The following is an 18,553-nucleotide window of genomic DNA, read 5'->3' on the forward strand; positions in this document are numbered from 1 at the left end:
TGACAAACAGTCCCAAACAAAAATAGGCAAGACATACAAAGGGTAAGAGGGGAAACAGAGATAGGAAGTGATTTGCCTTAGGCCATGCGTAGGTTAGTGGCGGGGCAGGGAAATAACCCAGGACTCCTGGCTCCCACTGCAGTGTCCTGTCTACTAGACCATGCTACCTCCCCTACATTTGCAATGTACGTAATCTCTTCTTAAAAGTGCACCTGGCCAAGACTCTTAGCCTGACATTTTACCTGTCATGTGTCATCTTACAGTAGCTTGCAGAATTGGAAATATTAAGAATGTTCTTATTTTATTTGTGCAATATCTTGCAGCAGGGCATCTACAGTAACAAACCATAAGAAAAGCAAAGGTTTCATTAGTGCTCATCTGTGCATCCTAGGATGATGATATAGCATCAACCACTAGCACCCTTATAATTGAGAAACATCTGTGTTTCCATCTAAATCATATTATAGAAATACAACTATCACTCCAGTTGTCTAAGATAATCTTTTTGCTATGAGTTCCATGAGGACTCTGCATACTTAAAAAATACTTTAGGTGAAATCCTGGCCCCACTGAAGTCAATGGAAGTTTTGCCATTGACTTCAATACAGTCAGAATTCCACAACTTACATTTTAAAATTATCAAAATAATTATTTAGATTTGTTTGTGGAAACCCTTTGGAATTCTCCTATGGAGCAAGACTATTATTTTATACATCCTCATGACATCAGACTCAGAAACATTCATCTTCACTCCAGCATTCTCCCATGCTGAGATTATATGGGGTTCTGTGAAAGATCGCAGAAAAGGATTTTTAAAATGGTACAAATGAATGATAATGAGGAGGGACCCTCGTATGTTTTTCTTGTTACTGATTTGACTTTTGCACAACCTGATGCATGATATTAACTGCTAACAAATATTGTTGCATAAAATGAAAAAAAATTCCTTCACTTTGAAGCAAAACATGAGAGTTTTTAAATCTGCATCCAAAAGATGTTGCTAGGCGAAAAGCTCAATACACCAGAGATCCTAGTTATTTGAAGCACCAATACTGATAGCAGTGAGGCTGAGGATCACTGACTTGACTGGCAAAGACATTGCTTGTATAACTGAAAGAAAAACTGTGAGGATGCCATCCTTCCTGGAACTAAGGTAGACATAAGTGAGACCAGCTTACTGTTGCCGGCTGTGCTGCTGTTTCAACGATGAGTTGTGTAGGATTGAATGAGCGACAAGAGACAGTTATAACAGTTAAGTGTCAACCACATAGTGCAACCTTTCAAGCAAACTTAGAGGTGCACTTCTAAGCAATGGCAGGTTTCACACTTTGCAAAAGCAGTTTCAGCATGGGCTTCATGGTGACAAACTAACATGCTCAAGAAAATAAACTGAGGTGAGCAATTATTATACCTGATATCAAACTTCTTACTACTCTTACTTACATGCTCATCAAAAAAACTTACTGTAGCCATGCAGAAATCCAGTAGAGTTATAAACATGGAAATGTTTCCAAAGCTCGTGCTATATATGGCCTATGAAAATGGCTTATAAATACAACTGGTGTTTAAAAATATGAACATTTCTCCAAAATTTTGCGAGAGAGAATAACCAGAAACCGACATGACTACAACTACACTCAAAAGTTTTAGTTGTTACTTTTTAATCAAAAAAATCAATTTTTTGATGAAAATGTCTAAAACTTGAAATTCAGAAAATGTCAACTAGCTCTACTTAAGACACTCTCACAGTCATTCAAATTTATTTAAATATATCAATCCAGCCATCACCTAAGAATTACCTATTCTGTCTATAAATTCATAGAATAGATTTCAGCAGCACTATCATGAACCATATGATCATATGTGAATTAACTAACCAATGTTTCCTCCCTATACTATCAAAATGCATATAACATGTGGGGGGAACTAGAGAGAACCAGGTGGAGTATTTGTTTTGCTTCAGTTTTGATCTGATGATAGAGAATTCTTCAGTATTAAACCAATACAAGACAGATTTTGCTTTTCCTTTAGTTGTTAAAGTTGCTCAGAGGGATAGGTTTCCATTTCCATGCCCAGATGGCTTTTGTCCCATACAGTACCTACAGCCATGACTGGCCCGCAGTAATTCTGCCGCATTGCCATCCTTCTTGAAATTAATGGCACAATCTCTTTGATGGGTCTATTCCACACTTGCCAGATTTGACTTGCAAAAGAAATAGAAAACCTTGTATAAATTTAGAGCATCATACTGTGATATCACGGCATCATGAAGTCGTATTGAGGAATCAGGATAAGAAGATAAAATGATGTTGCATCTTCCCATTCTACTGGTTGCTTGAACATATGGTGACATTACTGTGCTGATTGGGTTGGATTTGGGGCCTTAATAAGATTATACAAACTGCTACCTCAAAACTAATAACCCAAGCCCTCCCTCAATACATCAGGAACTAAGAAGTACAGTAGGTATAATAATATCTCACCTTGTATCAGGAAGGGCTGGATATCAAATTAACTATTTATTTAGATTTAAATCATAAGCAAGATGCCTATTGAAGGCTCTAGGTGCCCTAACACAGCATTAATAATACAATAAAATCCCATCAGTATTAAAATAATCATTTCAAGAGGCTGCCAGCCAGCCAGACACCTACACAATCTCCTTTCCACCTTTTCATCAGTCTGGCAAGTACACCCTCAGCTCTCTCCAGAAACTCAATTAAACTCTTTTGCAGCATGTCTGTAAAGTTACGAAGTCTAATTTTGGGGCAAGGGAGAGAGCAAATTCCTGAGTCCTGCAGCCCTCAATGAGAATGCTCTGCCAGCTGCCGCATCTCTTATATTCCCAGGGCTGTGTGTGCCGGTTTCCAACCATTAGTGAGAATATTAATGCTGCTACAAAGCCTTTAAAAAGAAAAGCATGGGCAGTAAAGCCTTCCCTCAAAACCACATCATCTCAGATATCTACCAAAATTGGCCAACAGACAATAGATAGGGTGAGGGGAGTCATGAACAGCTGAGGTGCATTTGTGCACTTTTAAAAAGAGATGCACTTGGCCAAGACATAAAAGAAGTATAATAGATGATAAGACAGCTAGCTAGATAGATTTAATCTATGTTATATAATAATGTCTTTATATTTTCATGGCACCTGCAATCTAAGATTTTCAACATACTTTGCAAATATCAATTAATTTAACTCCACAGCTCTGTATGTTAGGCAAGTATTTTTTCATCCCCATTTTTTACTGAGCTATCTGAGGCATAGAGAGATTAACACCTCTAATTATGCTTGCCTTGATTTCTGTGTGTCTAACTCTGATTTTCAGAGGTGCTGAGAACCCACAACTCGAACTTCCCCCATCCTTTGGGGATTTGCTTCTGAAACTTGAGCCACAGTAATCTGAACCAGACCCAGAAGGTGCCTGAACTTTTTGGAAAATTCCGATTCCGATCCAAACTTTGCAAACTGGGTCCATATCGACAAAGGCTCAATCCTTTCCCCACTAAACAGTGGAAGTGGGATCAGCCTTCAAATAAGCAGTTCTGCTTCTTCACAAAACACATTTTCAAGAGTCAAGCTTATAACAATCCAATTAGCAAAAGATAACCAAAAAAATGACCAACAACAAGTGACAAGTGACTTTAAAATAAAATGTTATATTTTTAAAAGGTTTCTAGAGTTATAGCATCTGGGCTAAAAGCCAGCATCATATTGCTAAAAATTAACTTTAAAAGACTGTTCAAGTTATATTGTCAAATTAACACTATGCCCTTCACACACAAGGCACTTCTTTTGCCTTTTAGATTGCAGGATGAGGTTCTGACAAGAAGCTGAAGTGCTCAATTAAGTCTTGATGCTCTAATAATTGTTCTTCACTTCTTGGTGCAGAATGGTGCAGTTAGGAATTGCATAATCCTAATCGAGAGCAATTTGTTTCTCTGAACATATTTCCATGCTAAGAAGGAAAGTGGTGTGTGTGTGTGTCTAATCTGAATCAATGCCTTTTGAAGACAATGGATGTCTTTCCATTCACTCCAGAAGGCATTTGATTAGACCCTTTGCTTCTGTTCCTTTTACTCCATGTTTCTTTTGTTGCAGTTTAGTTGCAACCAACCTGTTAAAGAATCTTACTGCAAAATGTGTACTGCTTTGATGTATTAGAATGATGTACTGATTAGATGAATGGTGGGGCAAAGGGTGATGGTAGCATGCAATGGAAGATGTGACAAAGGGGTAAAATTAATTGAAGAATTAAGCAGGCACAGCTCTATTAAATACACTCATTTTCACAATTTAATTGGACAATATCCAGAAGGGAAGGAGCCTCCTGCTAGGAAACTTCTATTTAGGTAGAACAAGGGGCATGCACGCGCACACACACACACACATACATAATCAATCTTCCTTACAAGTTTCTTACTGAGAAGGAAAAGCAGAATATTTGTGATTCATCTATTTTGACATGTCAAGCTCTCTTGTGTAAGCTGCTAAGTTTCAACTGCTGAAGGCTGGGTCCTTGGCTTCTGTTCTAGCTGCTCTATATTATTGGTGCTGTACAACACAGCCAGAAAACTGCTCCAAAGGGTCAGGATTCCCTGTTGCAGGGGAATGGTCTAGTGGAGTAAAGCCAGTGTAATCAGCCTGATACCACCAGCTTCTCTCCTCTCCCTGCTCTGTGTAGGGATCAGATCCAGAACACACACCATTATGTCTGATCTTTGGCTGTCTCACCTGTTATAATTTAGGGCAGCACCTAGAGGAACCAAGGGCTAATAGTATTTTTGAGCTATTCCAGGGCAATGGACATCATCAGAATTAGTATCTTTTTAGGGTATATGGTGGGAAAGGAGGTTGGGTAAACAAAAGAAAGCAGAATTTCAGGATCTATATAATTAGAAATATCTCATATAGTGAATAACTTGAAACAAAGGTACACATCACCCTCCAGGCAAGGAAGGTAGTGGAATAGCTGTGTTTTTACCTATACATAGAAGCACCACTTAGTCACTGTTTGTGACCCCTGGACCTCTTGATACAGAGGACACAGGAATCCCCAGTGTTCTCCAAAAGAATGACATGGAAGGTCTCTAAGGAAAGCCAGTGTCACACTGGTCATCATAATAATTACCTGTACAGAAAATGTAAGGAGTTATGTATATATACTGAAAATTATGTTCTCTAGGCCAGTGATTCTCAAACTTTTGTACTGGTGACCCCTTTCACATAGCAACCCCCCTTATAAATTAAAAACACTTTTTTATGTATTTAACACCATTATAAATGCTGGAGGCAAAGCGTGGTTTGGGGTGGAGGCTGACAGCTCGTGACCCCCCACATAATAACCTCACGACCCTCTGAGGGGTCCTGACCCCCAGTTTGAGAACCCCTGCTCTAGGCCTTGTAGTTAAAGGCTGGTCACTCAAAGGTAGCATGTCTTGAGACAAACTTCTCTAGAGAGGAGGTGGGAAACACTTATCTCGCTGATAGACCATTGTATATTTTACAATAGAAGTCTATTCGCATACTGAGTCAAACACTAATGAAGAGTTTGTGAAAACTTCAGAAGGAAATTAACTGGAAGAGATAAACAGCAAGGTGTGGAGAATCTTGTTTTCAGGTGAAGATCAAAGGTCTGGTCTGGTGTACCTAGCGGTGCAGAGAGACACTGTGGCATCCTTCAATCTGTGAAGACAAGTTGCCAGTGCGCTTGCTCTTATGAAAGGGGGAATTTCAGCCATCCAGGCTGAAGACTCTGGGAAAATGACTTGGGATGAACTATCCTGCAGGAGCTAACAGAATATATTGTGAATTAAGTTCAAACTCTAGAAAGCAAGTTATGGTTTTGTTTTATATGCAACCATTTGTTTCCAATATTTTTTTACAATATCATTTGACTCTCTGTTCTTTGAGGATAAACTTCTCTTTGTTTTCACACACAGTAGGAATATGCCCCGCCCACATGCTGCTAGTTTGTGGGCAGACTCCGCTAGGCCTTGTTTTAGGGAAGAATGCATTGAGTAGAGGCTGCCCAATCTCAAAGAGGTTTGTGATCCAAGCAGTCATCAGCACCTTTTAGAAAAACATTCCCCATTTTAGCTCTGCCCATTGTCTTGATGGTGCCCAAAATGGTTATGTCAGATGACCCATTCCAAACAGAAAAAAAATAAACTGTTTAAATAAATGACGAAAGGTTAACTATGTATATATGGACAGTGTGCCAACGTAGTTTGATATGACCCACCTAACTTGATTTTTATTCCTACCTGAACCACTGTGAGATTTGAACTAGCTATTCTGAAGCTAGCTCAAGTAACAGTAGCAGTGAAGCTGCAGCAGTGCACAGGCGATGGCTGCTGGGGTATATACCCATGGTCCTGGGTGGGCAGGGCTAAGCTGGGCAGCTGCCCATGCTGCCGCAGCTTTGCCAATATCGTCACTAGAGCTAGCTTTGATCGGGTATGTCAAAAGTGCTGCTATCACACCTTCCAACTGCAGTGTGGGCATACACTTAGTCAAAGAATATTTTCACATGATACCTCCTTATGGCCATGGACATATGAATTTTAAAAATTCATGGGTCTGTGAAAACTGGGGGCTGCAGAGACTATGGGCACTTGAGCTCCTAACTCCCACTCACACATGTTCTAAAATTAACTGTACAGTTCAGTATGAATGGCAGCCTCTACTCAAGAGAGGTCCAATAGTGCAACTGAAAAAGTTTTGCAGCTGCACAGGAGTAAGATACACTATCACAGCTACACAGAAAAGGCGCACACCGCTCCTACCTGCATTGTATTTGGCTCAAGCCCCTGCTGCCGTCACTAATTCCATAAATGTTCAACCTCCAATGTTTCACAAAGAAAAACTGCATCATGCACGTAGCATCGGCTTGTACTGGGAAAGCACTGCTATGAGAACTCAAGGGCTATAGAACAGCATGTTACGCTATAATGCTAATTATTACTACCCAGGGCTAAGAGATCAAAAGGAGAAAAGGATGTGGAGGTCAATGTGGTAGAGGCGGGGGGGTGAAAGGGAGACATTTTTGCTATATTTTTATTAGATACAACATTTTTCATGCAGTATTAACATTGTGTTTTCCTGGAATAAAGGACTCAAATGTAGGCAGGTGAAGTCTGGATAGCATGTTCATACTCACTTGCAGCGGTGTTTGATTTTGTCATATCAAAAAGCTTGAGAAATTGGCTGAAAGTCAAATAAGTAGTACACACAGAAGAAAAGCAGTTGGAACCACGCAATACGAGTCAGGCTGAATCAGTGAATCAGCAGGCCTGGGAAGAGGGGAATGATTTGTAGTGTAAAACAGCAGACCTCAAGTTAGTGGAGCAAAGCACTATGGTATGAGTAAATGTTAAGAATTCCTGTGATTTCAAGTGTTTTGTTGTGTGAAGACTATTTTGAACACATAATAACCCCGGGAAAGGATTTCAGGACAAGGCACAGAGAATACCATCAGAGAGTAGAGTGTAATGAATATTGCATTCTCATATTGTTAGAAAATGACAGGGTAAATCATATCCACTTCAAACAACCTATCTTTTGGAGACAAAAATGTTTATGCATTATACAAAGCCTCAAACAAAGCAAGTTCAGTGAACATCCTTGTGACAAACTAAAATTGTGGACTATCCACTAGTCTAATGAATACAACATAATATTGACAGAGATTATTTTATGGCTAAAAGTGCATTTCACACTGCAATGTGAAAGCTATACACAAGCACACACACAGAGAGAGAGTAGCTGAAAATATTAATATAGGGCTAGTACAGTCAGTCTTACTCTTGTGTAGTAGTACTTTACTTCACAATTTGTCCTTTTAAGATCAGTGGGACTATTCATGGAGTAAAGTACCCGTTAATGTGAGTAAGACTGGCAGAATACAATAAATATTGAAGTACTAACTATAGCTCTAGAAATAGGTGTTTCAGAACTACAGAGTTGTTCTAAAAGGCAATTATTGATGCTTCACTTAGAATGCTGTAGAAATGTGGATGCATACCTAATGGACTGATCTTTTATGATTAGGCATTCAAATCAATGTATTGAAACACTGTAGCTTGAAAGCATTTGTTACATGATGTGCTTTCAAAGGCCAGTGAATAATGCAATGTGGTTTTCAGTAAATGCTGTGATAAGGTAATACAATCAGCATGTTAAGCTTCATATTAGTGGCAGTGTAACTCTAAATGCTACATTCATGCTTTTAGTTTACGTACTGTATCTCAAGCTAAACTACTTGTAAGTCATAGTACATAGTATTGCTAAGCTAGAACTGGGCAATCTTGGAATCTCCTTCAGGTCAATTTAGCCTTTAGATCAGTGTCAGGTTACTACTAGATCTGGAGTAACATATTCATCAAAGCAACAGCCAACTCAAAACAAATACCTCCAAGGTTCATTTGACAATGATCAATATCTGTTGCTTGTACGATAGGTTTGTTCTTCATCATGAGCTTGAATACAACTATAAACAGTGGCCTGAAAAGCGGGAAAACAACAACAGTAAACTGTGCTACTTAGTGAAAGGAGAACCCAAACTTCTCCAATAAATGGACCCATAGAGCCAGCCAGAGCTGGTAAAAAGAAAGGTAAATCTACATGATGTAATCACTGCAACAGAAGAGTGTGATTTTTACTGGTGTTTGTAAAGTGATTCCAGGCCAGACTGCAGACAAAAGAGGAGAATAAAGGGGAGAAATTGATCACGTTAGTGACAGGTGAACAAATCTGTGCCATATAGAAGTGGATCCAATCCTTTCTTCCAAATTCTAACTAAGCCTGAACTGAAACCTTCCTTAAAGTACAAACAAGTTCTGTTAAGCTTAAAAAATATATTTTATTTTCATATGCCTGAGATATCTGGTTCCAGCATTATTTATTTAAGTGGATCCTGCAATTGCCACTCATGCTGAGTGGCATGTACATGTGTAAATTGTCCCATTACGCTAAATGGTGTTGCTTACATGAGCAAATACTGCTCAAGGTGAGTAAGGATTACAAAATCAGGTGTTCATTTATTTCAATTTTCATCAATTACAAGGCCAAAAGAGATCATCTAGTCGAGGCGTGTCAAACTCATTTTATATGGCAGGCCTGATTCAATACTTGGCCACGTGGCACAAGCCATATTCAGTAAAAGTTATTAAAATAGAAATAAAAATAAACCATGCAGGTAATTACTTACATGTATTTTAGATTTTAGTAATTGCTACTGATGCTCCCCAATACCTGGCATCACTTAGGCGATGTCTACACTACCAGCTAAATCGGCACTGCTGCGATCAATGCAGCAGTGTCGATTTAGCGGGTCTGGTGAAGACACACTATGGGAGAGAGCGCTCCTGTTGGCATCTGTACTCCACCTCCCCAAGAGGTGGAAGCTATGTTGACAGGAGACACTCTCCCGTCGACATAGCTTGGTGTAGACACCGCTTTAAATTGACCTAAGTTATGTAACGTACGTAACTGAACTAGCATAATTTAGATCATTTACAGGAATAGTGTAGACCAGCCCTTAGCCTCAGCACAGTCATTTGCTCCTAATGTTGATGCACTGGTTCAAGCTAACTTGACTATTGAGTTCAGGTTGAGAATGTAGATTTGTTGATATTTGTGATGGAGAATACTTATTCAAACATGTGAATCCTCCCAAACATGAAAAGAATTTTGGATGCAAAGGACTTCAGTTTGGGATAATTTGATCCTAGACACTGATAAATCTTGGGAACATCACTATCAGAAAATTTGCCCTTCAAGTGTTGCACTGCAGTTCGCTACATTGCATTTGGAGCACTTCTGGTACATCATGCATAGAAAATGGGTGTGTTGAAAATTTCAAACTCTCCTTCATGGTTCCTGAAGTCAGAGAATCATTCTTGAAATCCCTTTCTCAGTTCAGCAATTTTGCCCACATACCTTTCTGTGGCATCATCACACTGAGTCCCAACAGTGATTTCAAGGTGGGGAAATGTACCAAATTACACTGGGAAAGTTGCTTCTCCCACAGCTGAAAATTAATTTCAAAGACACAAAGGTTGCCATAGTATCTGCACTACTTGATTTCACCCTTGCATTCTTGTGTTGAATGGGGACAGGTGTTCTGTAATATCTGCCATGAAAGGCAGGCCTTGAAGCCATTTATTGTCCCAGAGATATTTTCCTTTCTGATCTATGAAAAAATTGATCTTACTCCGCAATTCAAAAAAGTGCTTTCACACAGCTCCCTGTCTTAGCCACTGAACCTCAATGTGATATGGCAGTCCACAATGAATGAAAAAGCTTTCCATTTATTTGACTTGTTAGGTTGGGGAATGTATTCTCCTGTTGCCAAGTATGTGCCCTTCAGTGCTATTTTCCTTGCCCAGACCCGTACCAGCTTCCATCAGACCTTATACCCAGCACCTCTTAAACATGGCTATGTGGTTCTACACCTGTACGTGAGGTTTTGCTGGACTGCTGAGCCAGAGTCTGGACCAGAGGAGTGTGATTTATAGCATGCACCAGTGTTTAGTGCTCTACCTTCCTTTGTGGACCTTGCTGGTGTGCACGAAATGTTTCTTGTTTGCATTGATATCATCCTGTTTCAAACAGGACAACATCAGTGTACACTAGCAGTGTCAACATGGGAGATTTAGAGTGCAGCACATTGGACTGCTCTAAAAATTACACCCCCATAGTGCGGTATTGGGAGTTGTGTAGACAAGCCCGAAGATTAATGGGAAGTCCACGGGCTGGATCCAGCTCACAGCTGCATGTTTGTCACCCCAATCTAGTCTGGTTTCCTACATAACCTAAGCCATGGGATATCCTTGAATTAATTCCTGTTTGAGCTAGAGTCCTTTAGAAAAACATCCAATCTTGATTTAAAATTAAATTTGTCAAAAAGCACCTGCCTTTCTGGCACCTACATTTGATCAGGACTCTGTCAACTTAACTAAAAGTAAAATAAATAAATAATCCAGTCAACTCACACATTGTGGGAAAGCCTGGGAAAAATAGAGCTGGCAGAGTGCCCTGAAATGCAACATAGTTGGGCTTTATCAGGATGGAGGGTGGGGAGGGAGTTCCTAAAACAAGAAATGCCAAAATACTCTTCTTTTATGCTCTTTACCATGAAATTAGTCTTCATTTCTAGTAATATATCCCCACCTTCCCCCGCATCATTGGTAGATTAGTGCTGGCTTCTATTCTCTAGTTCAAATGAACATGACACTTGTACTTTCAGTCTCTCTTCTGTGCAAAATACCTAGTTTCTACTGCATTTCCTGGGGCAACTTTTTTTCTCTGTCATGGTTCTTCCACAACATTTTTGGGGTACTTCTTTCTCCTCAATGCGCCTCAAAGTAGAGGATGAGATTAAAAAAAAAGTACTCAATTAAGGGTCATACTATGCCCTTACACTATGTGCAACCCTATTAGAGTCAAGGCCCTAACTGATTAAAATCCCTCTCTCGCTCTTTTATCTCTCTCCCCATCAGACAAAGCTCTTCATCTGAGACCTTGGGCAAGTCACTTCACCTCTCTGTGTCTGTTTTTCCATCTTTAAAATGAAGATAATGATCTTTACCCTCCTTTGTAAACTGCTTTAAAGTCTACAGATAAAAATAATCACTCTAGATGTGTATTATTATTGGTCTCTTTATTGTCTGCTTCTCTTAAAGGTGCATTACAAAAATTATTTTAACAATTTGTAATGTTGTCTTGGCCACTTTGACAATAGAAAAGGCTATGGAAGGAGGGGTGAGGAAAGTACATTTTTTAGGTTGTACAAGAGCAATGCTTAGCAATGCAGTGATCGCTATCCTAGATCAGACCTGCGGTCCACCTAGTCCACTGTTCTGTTTGTAACAGTGGCAAGTAACAGATGCTTCAGAGGAAAGCGCAAAAATTCCTGTCATGGAAATATGGAAGAAGCCGAACATCAAGGAAGTTTCTTCTTTGCAAAAGGCAAAGAGTGAGGCATGCGGGTTTATATCCCACATCTTTTTTATACTATCACATCTAAATGAGAATTTTCTCTTTATGCAGCTTCAAATCCTGAATTCAGGCGCTCTTTCAGAATGACTCTAAAGGTACATCCACACACACGGTAGTGTGTGTAGGCATATTTGCACTAGCTTTAATCTAACTAGCACACCTAACACTAATAGCGAAAACATGGTGGCACAGGCTTCTGTGCAGGCTAGCTACCCCAGTGCAAACCCACTGGGAACACTGCGTACATACTCATGTTGCTAGCCTGTACTGAAGAATGTGCTGCTGTGTCTTCATTACTGTTATCTATGCTAGCTAGATAAAAAGATAGCACGGGTGTGCCTACCTGAGCTATAATCGTGCCTTCACTTGCTGTGTAGACATATCCAAGAGGCCAATAGAGGAGGGAAAAGAGGAGCCCAAGGTCTCCGTTCCCAAAACATCTGAGAGTCCGAAGGAACAGGGATTATTGTCTACAACAGACTGTTTAAATTTTAAGGTGGTTGTAATAGGGTGACCTGCCCTTTTAAGGGCCAGGAGGCCTAGGGCCAATTAGCCCTGTTCACTACATCTGTGCAGGGTGCTGGACTGAAGAGGGGGAAAGCCCAGCAGTTGAGACCTAACAACTTTTTTTTCTTTAAATGGAAGTTGAGATTCTGGAGACAAGATAGCACCTTGAAAAAGACAGGGTGGCAGGTCATACTACTGTGTACCACCCCATATGGAGCTTGTTCCAATTCTGCCCTTTGATACCTAGGTGCAACCCCCATTGAGATTATACAGGCTAGAGCTTGCACCTATACTGTTTCCATTGAACTCAGTATCACCTAGCTATCTCCTGCTGAACTCAAAGGGTATTGAGGGCAGAGTTAGGCTCCCTGGGTGAAATCGTAACCCAACGGAAGTCAATAGCAAATCTCTCATTAAGTTCAGAGGGTCCAGGACTTCATAGCATGTGTTTTCTTTAATCCTTTTAATAATATCCTAGAATACTCTTTTATAGTATTTTATGTATTGCTGCTCAAACTACATGCTTACATTGCTACAGGAGAGAGAAACAGATTTGAGAAATAGCCTCAGTCATTGATCACACACAAGGCCCAACTTTGCTTTCCTTCTGAGATTCTCAGATCATCCATCATGGAATAACCCTTTCTCTTTAAACACAATCATTAGGAGGGACATGAATTTTCATTCCCATGTTCTGTAAGACCTTCTAGCCTCCAATTTATTATCTGTCCTGAACTCCCTTAGGGTCATCTCAAGTGATCTCTTCCCACCCATCTTTCTGAATACAGCCTCTTTGTTGTGATCAACAGCCTTCTTGCTACTTTCCATTATACCATCCATGACTTTGCTTCCAATGACTTCCTTGATGAATAAAAACATACTCCTCCCTACACGTAGCAGCCTACAGATCTCATGTTTTCAATGACCCTTTCAAATATTCTCAATTGACCCTTCCTTCTCTGACATCAATAAATAGTTCTTGCAAGTAATGGCTTTAATCAGCTGTGAAGATTTATATACTTCTGAATACATGATACTAAACAAAAATAAACCACACTGTAGTGTATAGTTATATTCTTTGCTTTGAAAAAAAGGACAACATTTTGATCTCCATTGTACCAGTGGTAACTGAGGAATAACACTATTGAAAACCAATGGTGCTACTCCTGATTTATGCCAATGTACTTATGATCAGAACCTGGCCATTAATATGGAAAAAGAAACACCAAGAAGTATTAAAAAGTTCTGCTAAAAATGCAGTTTATGAAGTTGCTTAGCATTTAACACAAACAATTATGTGACAGGTTTAAGTTAGGGCCTTGGCCGCTGGTTTGCTGATATTGTTTGCAACTGAACTCTCTGTAACTGTGGTTACACTTTTATTGTCAGTGGATGTTGTGAGAGACTTTAACCATCACGGCAGGAGCTGAATGCAGCACAGCTATTTATACAGAGATGCCAATTACAGATGGTTCTGCTGCTTCCTCAGATTCACACTAGAGCACACTTGGTTAAAAAACATTTATAGAAATAAAATGTTCCTTGGGCAGTATTTTTCCATGGAGCTTTTGTTCTATTTGAAGAGACTTCTGTTTGAGGCCCAGATTGTGCCACTAAGCCACAGGTATATGTTGAGGATGGTGCTAAGTCACCCTGGTCCAGGGGGAGTTCTGGAAGGCTCATGGGAAGTTGTCCCATTGCTCTACCTCTTAGGAGGCTGCACTGTGCATTCTCCTATCCAGACAGCACCTCTGCATGGGGCTTATCTTCTCCTCACTTGTCCCTAACTTGGTACTGCCTGTGACTGGCCTGCCACCTCCTCAGCTCTTTTAGGGTAACAAGTGACCCAGTGGGTTCTAGCAGGAGATAGTCTCTGCTCTCAAGTGAGCACAGGCTACAGTTATAGTAGGCCTCTTGGTGAGGTGTGCAAGGGGTAGGGAGGGGAAACGTGATGGGGTATATGAATCCCACACTGGCCAAGAAAGAGTTAAGAAGCTGCTGGGGGCTCAGTCAATCCCATCCTGCTGTGCCTGGAGTAGGTGCCAGGCTCAGTGAGAGGGATTTAAAGGGGAGTGCACAGATCAGTTGTGGTTCGATTGGGAAGGAGAGCAGATCTCCAGCTCTTAGGCCTGGTTTACACCTAAAACTTAGGTTGACCTATCTACATCACTCTGGAGTATGAACAATTCACACCCCTAAGAGGCAAAGTTAAACCAACCTAGGTCCCAGTGTAGACACCGCTAGGTCAACGGAAGAGTTCTTCCATCAACCTAGCTACCACCTCTCAAGGGGGGAGATTTACTGCAGTGAGGAGCGAGGCCATGGCAGGCTCAGGGGAGGGGACAGGAAGGTGTGGAGTGGGGGCAGGGCCTGAGGCAACATTGGAAAATTGGCAACTATAGCTCCAGCCCTGGAGTCGGTGCCTATACAAGGAGCCACATGTTAACTTCTGAAGAGCCGCATGTGGCTCTGGAGCCACAGGTTGGCCACCCGTGCTCTAAGGGCATGGCCGAGATCACCAATTGGATGAAAACTATGGAATTCACTTCCCAGAGAGATCAGATTAACTATGAACCTCAGGACCTTCTGAGCAAAATCCACCTTTTAATCCAACCTTTCCTCTGTAATCAAACCCCAGTCACAATCCTCTTCCCCTCCCAAAAAATCCTACAGAATGGGGAAGGAAAGAGAAACCTTGTTGTGTGTCCTTCAATAAGGATAATAAATGAGGCAGCAAGACACTTCAGTGGTGAGTGTGTTAGAAGAACCTAGATGGAGAGTTGGATGCACAGAAGATATAAGCACCACTAAATCACCTGGAGGTGGCCATATTAATTAGAGTTAACATCCCTGTTAAGCAACAGTCATCAAAGCTTAATTCATTTGATGTCATTAAATGAGCTGTTCAGTGAAAACTATCCCAATTAAGTGGCGTATACAAGACTTTTACATACAGTGGTCATAAAAATATGCATGATACATCACCATAAAGGTAAGTACTGTATAAGGTCTGATGCTTTCTATAATAAGTCAAAACTGAAGTCTGTCCAATGCATTGCTTTTTGTGCCCAGCAATTCTATGAAGTGTGAGTTCTCATGTCCACTTTTGTGCATTTTGATTATTCCCTTTGTTTTAGGTCGAGCACAATGAGTTCTGATTGTGAAATTTACTGTCCTAATAGTATGTCAAAGTCTTTATTCTTGATCATGTGCCTGTGAGATGAAATGAAGTGTTCCTCTGGTACAATGTCTGAGCAGAGAGGATGCATGAAACCATAATAGAGAAGAAGGCTGCAGCTGTTAAAGACAGACATGTTTAAATGGGAAGGTCCAGAGAACTTGTATCCAAGAGTTATTTTAAAAAGCTGGCCGAGGAGCTCTCTGGATCACTAATGTTGATTTTTCAATAAGTCTTGGAACACTGGAGACGTTCCAGAGGACTGGAAGCATTAAAATATTGACACAACATTTTCTAAGGGTAAATGGGATGACTTGGGTAATTATCGGCCTGTCAGGCTGATATCTATCCTGGGCAAAATAACAGAATAGCTAATAAAGAACTACAGGAGATTAATATAATGCCAGTCACCAGGGGTTATGGAAAACAGGACTTGTCAAACTAAAAATTGTTTTTTTTCCCCTTGATAGTACAAGTTTTTGTTGGTAAAAGAAATAGTGTTGATGTAATATACTTAGACTTCTGTGAGAAGTTTGACTTACTACTGCATAAAATTTTTATTAAGAAACTAGAACAATTAAAAAAAAACATGTCTTGACATGAAATGGATTAAAAACTGACTGATAGGTCTGAAAATGTAATTTTGTGTGGGAGTGGTTCCAGTGTGATCCTGCTGGAACTGGTTCTACACTTATTTAATATTTTTAGCAATGACCTGAAGGAAAACATACTCATTACTGGAAGTCATCTAGTCCAACCCCCTACTCAAAGCAAGACCAATCCCCAGACCGATTTTTGCCCCAGATCCCTAAATGGCTCCCACAAGAATTGAACTCACAACTCTGGGTTTAGCAGACCAATGCTCAAACCACTGAGCTACCTCTCCCCCCCATTGATGGACCTAACTTCCATGAACTTATCTAATTCTTTTTTGAACTCATTTATATTTTTGGATTTCACAACATCCCCTGGCAATGAGTTCCACAAGTTGACTATGTGTTGTGTGAAGAAGTACTTTATGTTTGTATTCAATCTGCTGCCTTTTAATTTCATTGGGTGAACCTTAATTCTTGTGTTATGTGAAGGGGTAAATAACACTTCTCTATTCACTTTCTCCACACCATTCATGATTGTATAGACCTCTCTCATATCTCCCCCCTTAGTCATCTCTTTTCTAAGCAGAACAGTCCCAGTCTTTTTAATCTTTCCTCATATGGAAACTGTTCCATAATCTCAGAACAGACAAGAAACATGTAATTTATAAGTAGAAGAAAGGCCAGTTAAACTCTTAAAACCTTATTAATTTCAGATCTCTAACTATGGCACAATTATTTATATTATGATCACCAACTTTAAAATTGGCCCTGTGTCATGGGACAACCATGAGAAATTTCAAACTGGGTTTACTTTAACCAATGGATGTCACTGTTGTTCCATAACACATCTGAAACAGCATTCAACTGGCAATATAAAACAAAAAATGTATCTGAAAGAAAGCAGTTTAAGAATCAAAGTCACAGGTAGTTCACTCTCTCTCTCTCTCTCTCTACTGAGAATGACAACGAAATGTTTTAAGAAGAGGGCTTAGAACATTTGAGTACACTGGGCAGGTAGTTTTGCATATGGTTTGTTTAAAAGAGCCTCTGTACCATGATGCATAAGATGAAGAGAAGAGTTGAGTAAAACTCAAGCAATTTAATATAAAGTTCCATTATTTTAATTGTATTAAAGATTCACACATTTCACAGATGATTGTAGTGCTGAGGAAAAGAGACAATACAAATACGTTAAACTAGGTTCTATTAGTAACAGCACAAATATTTAAATAGGATGAGCCTGAATATTGTGCTCTTAGTAACAGTTTCTAATTCCAAGTGGTTCAAAACATTTCATTCCATTCAGCCTCACTTCCCAGCTGTTTATGATCACTTCAGATGCTTCCAGTTCTCATACTGCAACCGAGTTCTGGTGAGTTTCCTCCTTTGCTCTGTCATCCTAAGAAATTCAGCAGCCTCCCTTCCTAAATCCATCCCTAAGCTCATAAGTGCCTCAATTTTCAGAGCTGCTGAGCACAAGAAACTCCCATTTAGTCAATGATGTTAAGTCGACAAGAAGTCTTTTAGTGAAAGTGATTGGGCCAGATCCACAGCTGGTTTTAAACAATGTAGCTCCATTGAAATCAATGGAGATGAGCCAATTTACATCAGTGAGGATCTGGCCCATTTTCTGTATTTTCCCTTTAAAATGTGACCTATAGCAAACATGGGCACAGTCATTATATATTAACTTCTTTTCAGGCATTTAAGCAGACTTTGATCCTGGATCTTGAGTGCACTCTGCACCATCCACCAGTACTTTGGTACCTTTAACCTAGTGGATCAAACCCCTGGAGGTTTTCCTTTTGTATAGGGGGATCCTCAGGTGATATAGAGCCATCCAAGCAGCTCCTAACTCTTTGCCCTCCCCCACTCAGGTCTCATGGTCCCTTAGAACTGTTGGTAGCTGGTGCAGCTGCTCTCACACTCGTGTAGGGGGACTGACCCCACACAATAGCCTCAGGATTAGGGGAGCATGAAGGGCACCTTCGCACCACTCTTTGCTCTTCTGGGCTGAGTACTACCAAGTCGCAGCCAAGGATTTGGCCCTTAGTGCCTCTTGTGTCTCATCTATGTCTGCTATACCAGCAGAGATGATAGTATCCTATTCATGCTGCAAGACCTTTAAGAATGGGACCCACTACTGTACTGTACTTTACAGTTCTGTATCTAAATACCCTTTTGTGATGTTTTCCATCCATTATGTTTGAGTCTGAAAGAGCTTGTTGCAACGTTAGTGGTTTATTGCTGTTGCTTAGGAGTTAAGAC

The sequence above is a fragment of the Emys orbicularis genome, chromosome 6 (genome assembly GCF_028017835.1).
Source record: "Emys orbicularis isolate rEmyOrb1 chromosome 6, rEmyOrb1.hap1, whole genome shotgun sequence".
NCBI lineage: Eukaryota > Metazoa > Chordata > Testudines > Emydidae > Emys > Emys orbicularis.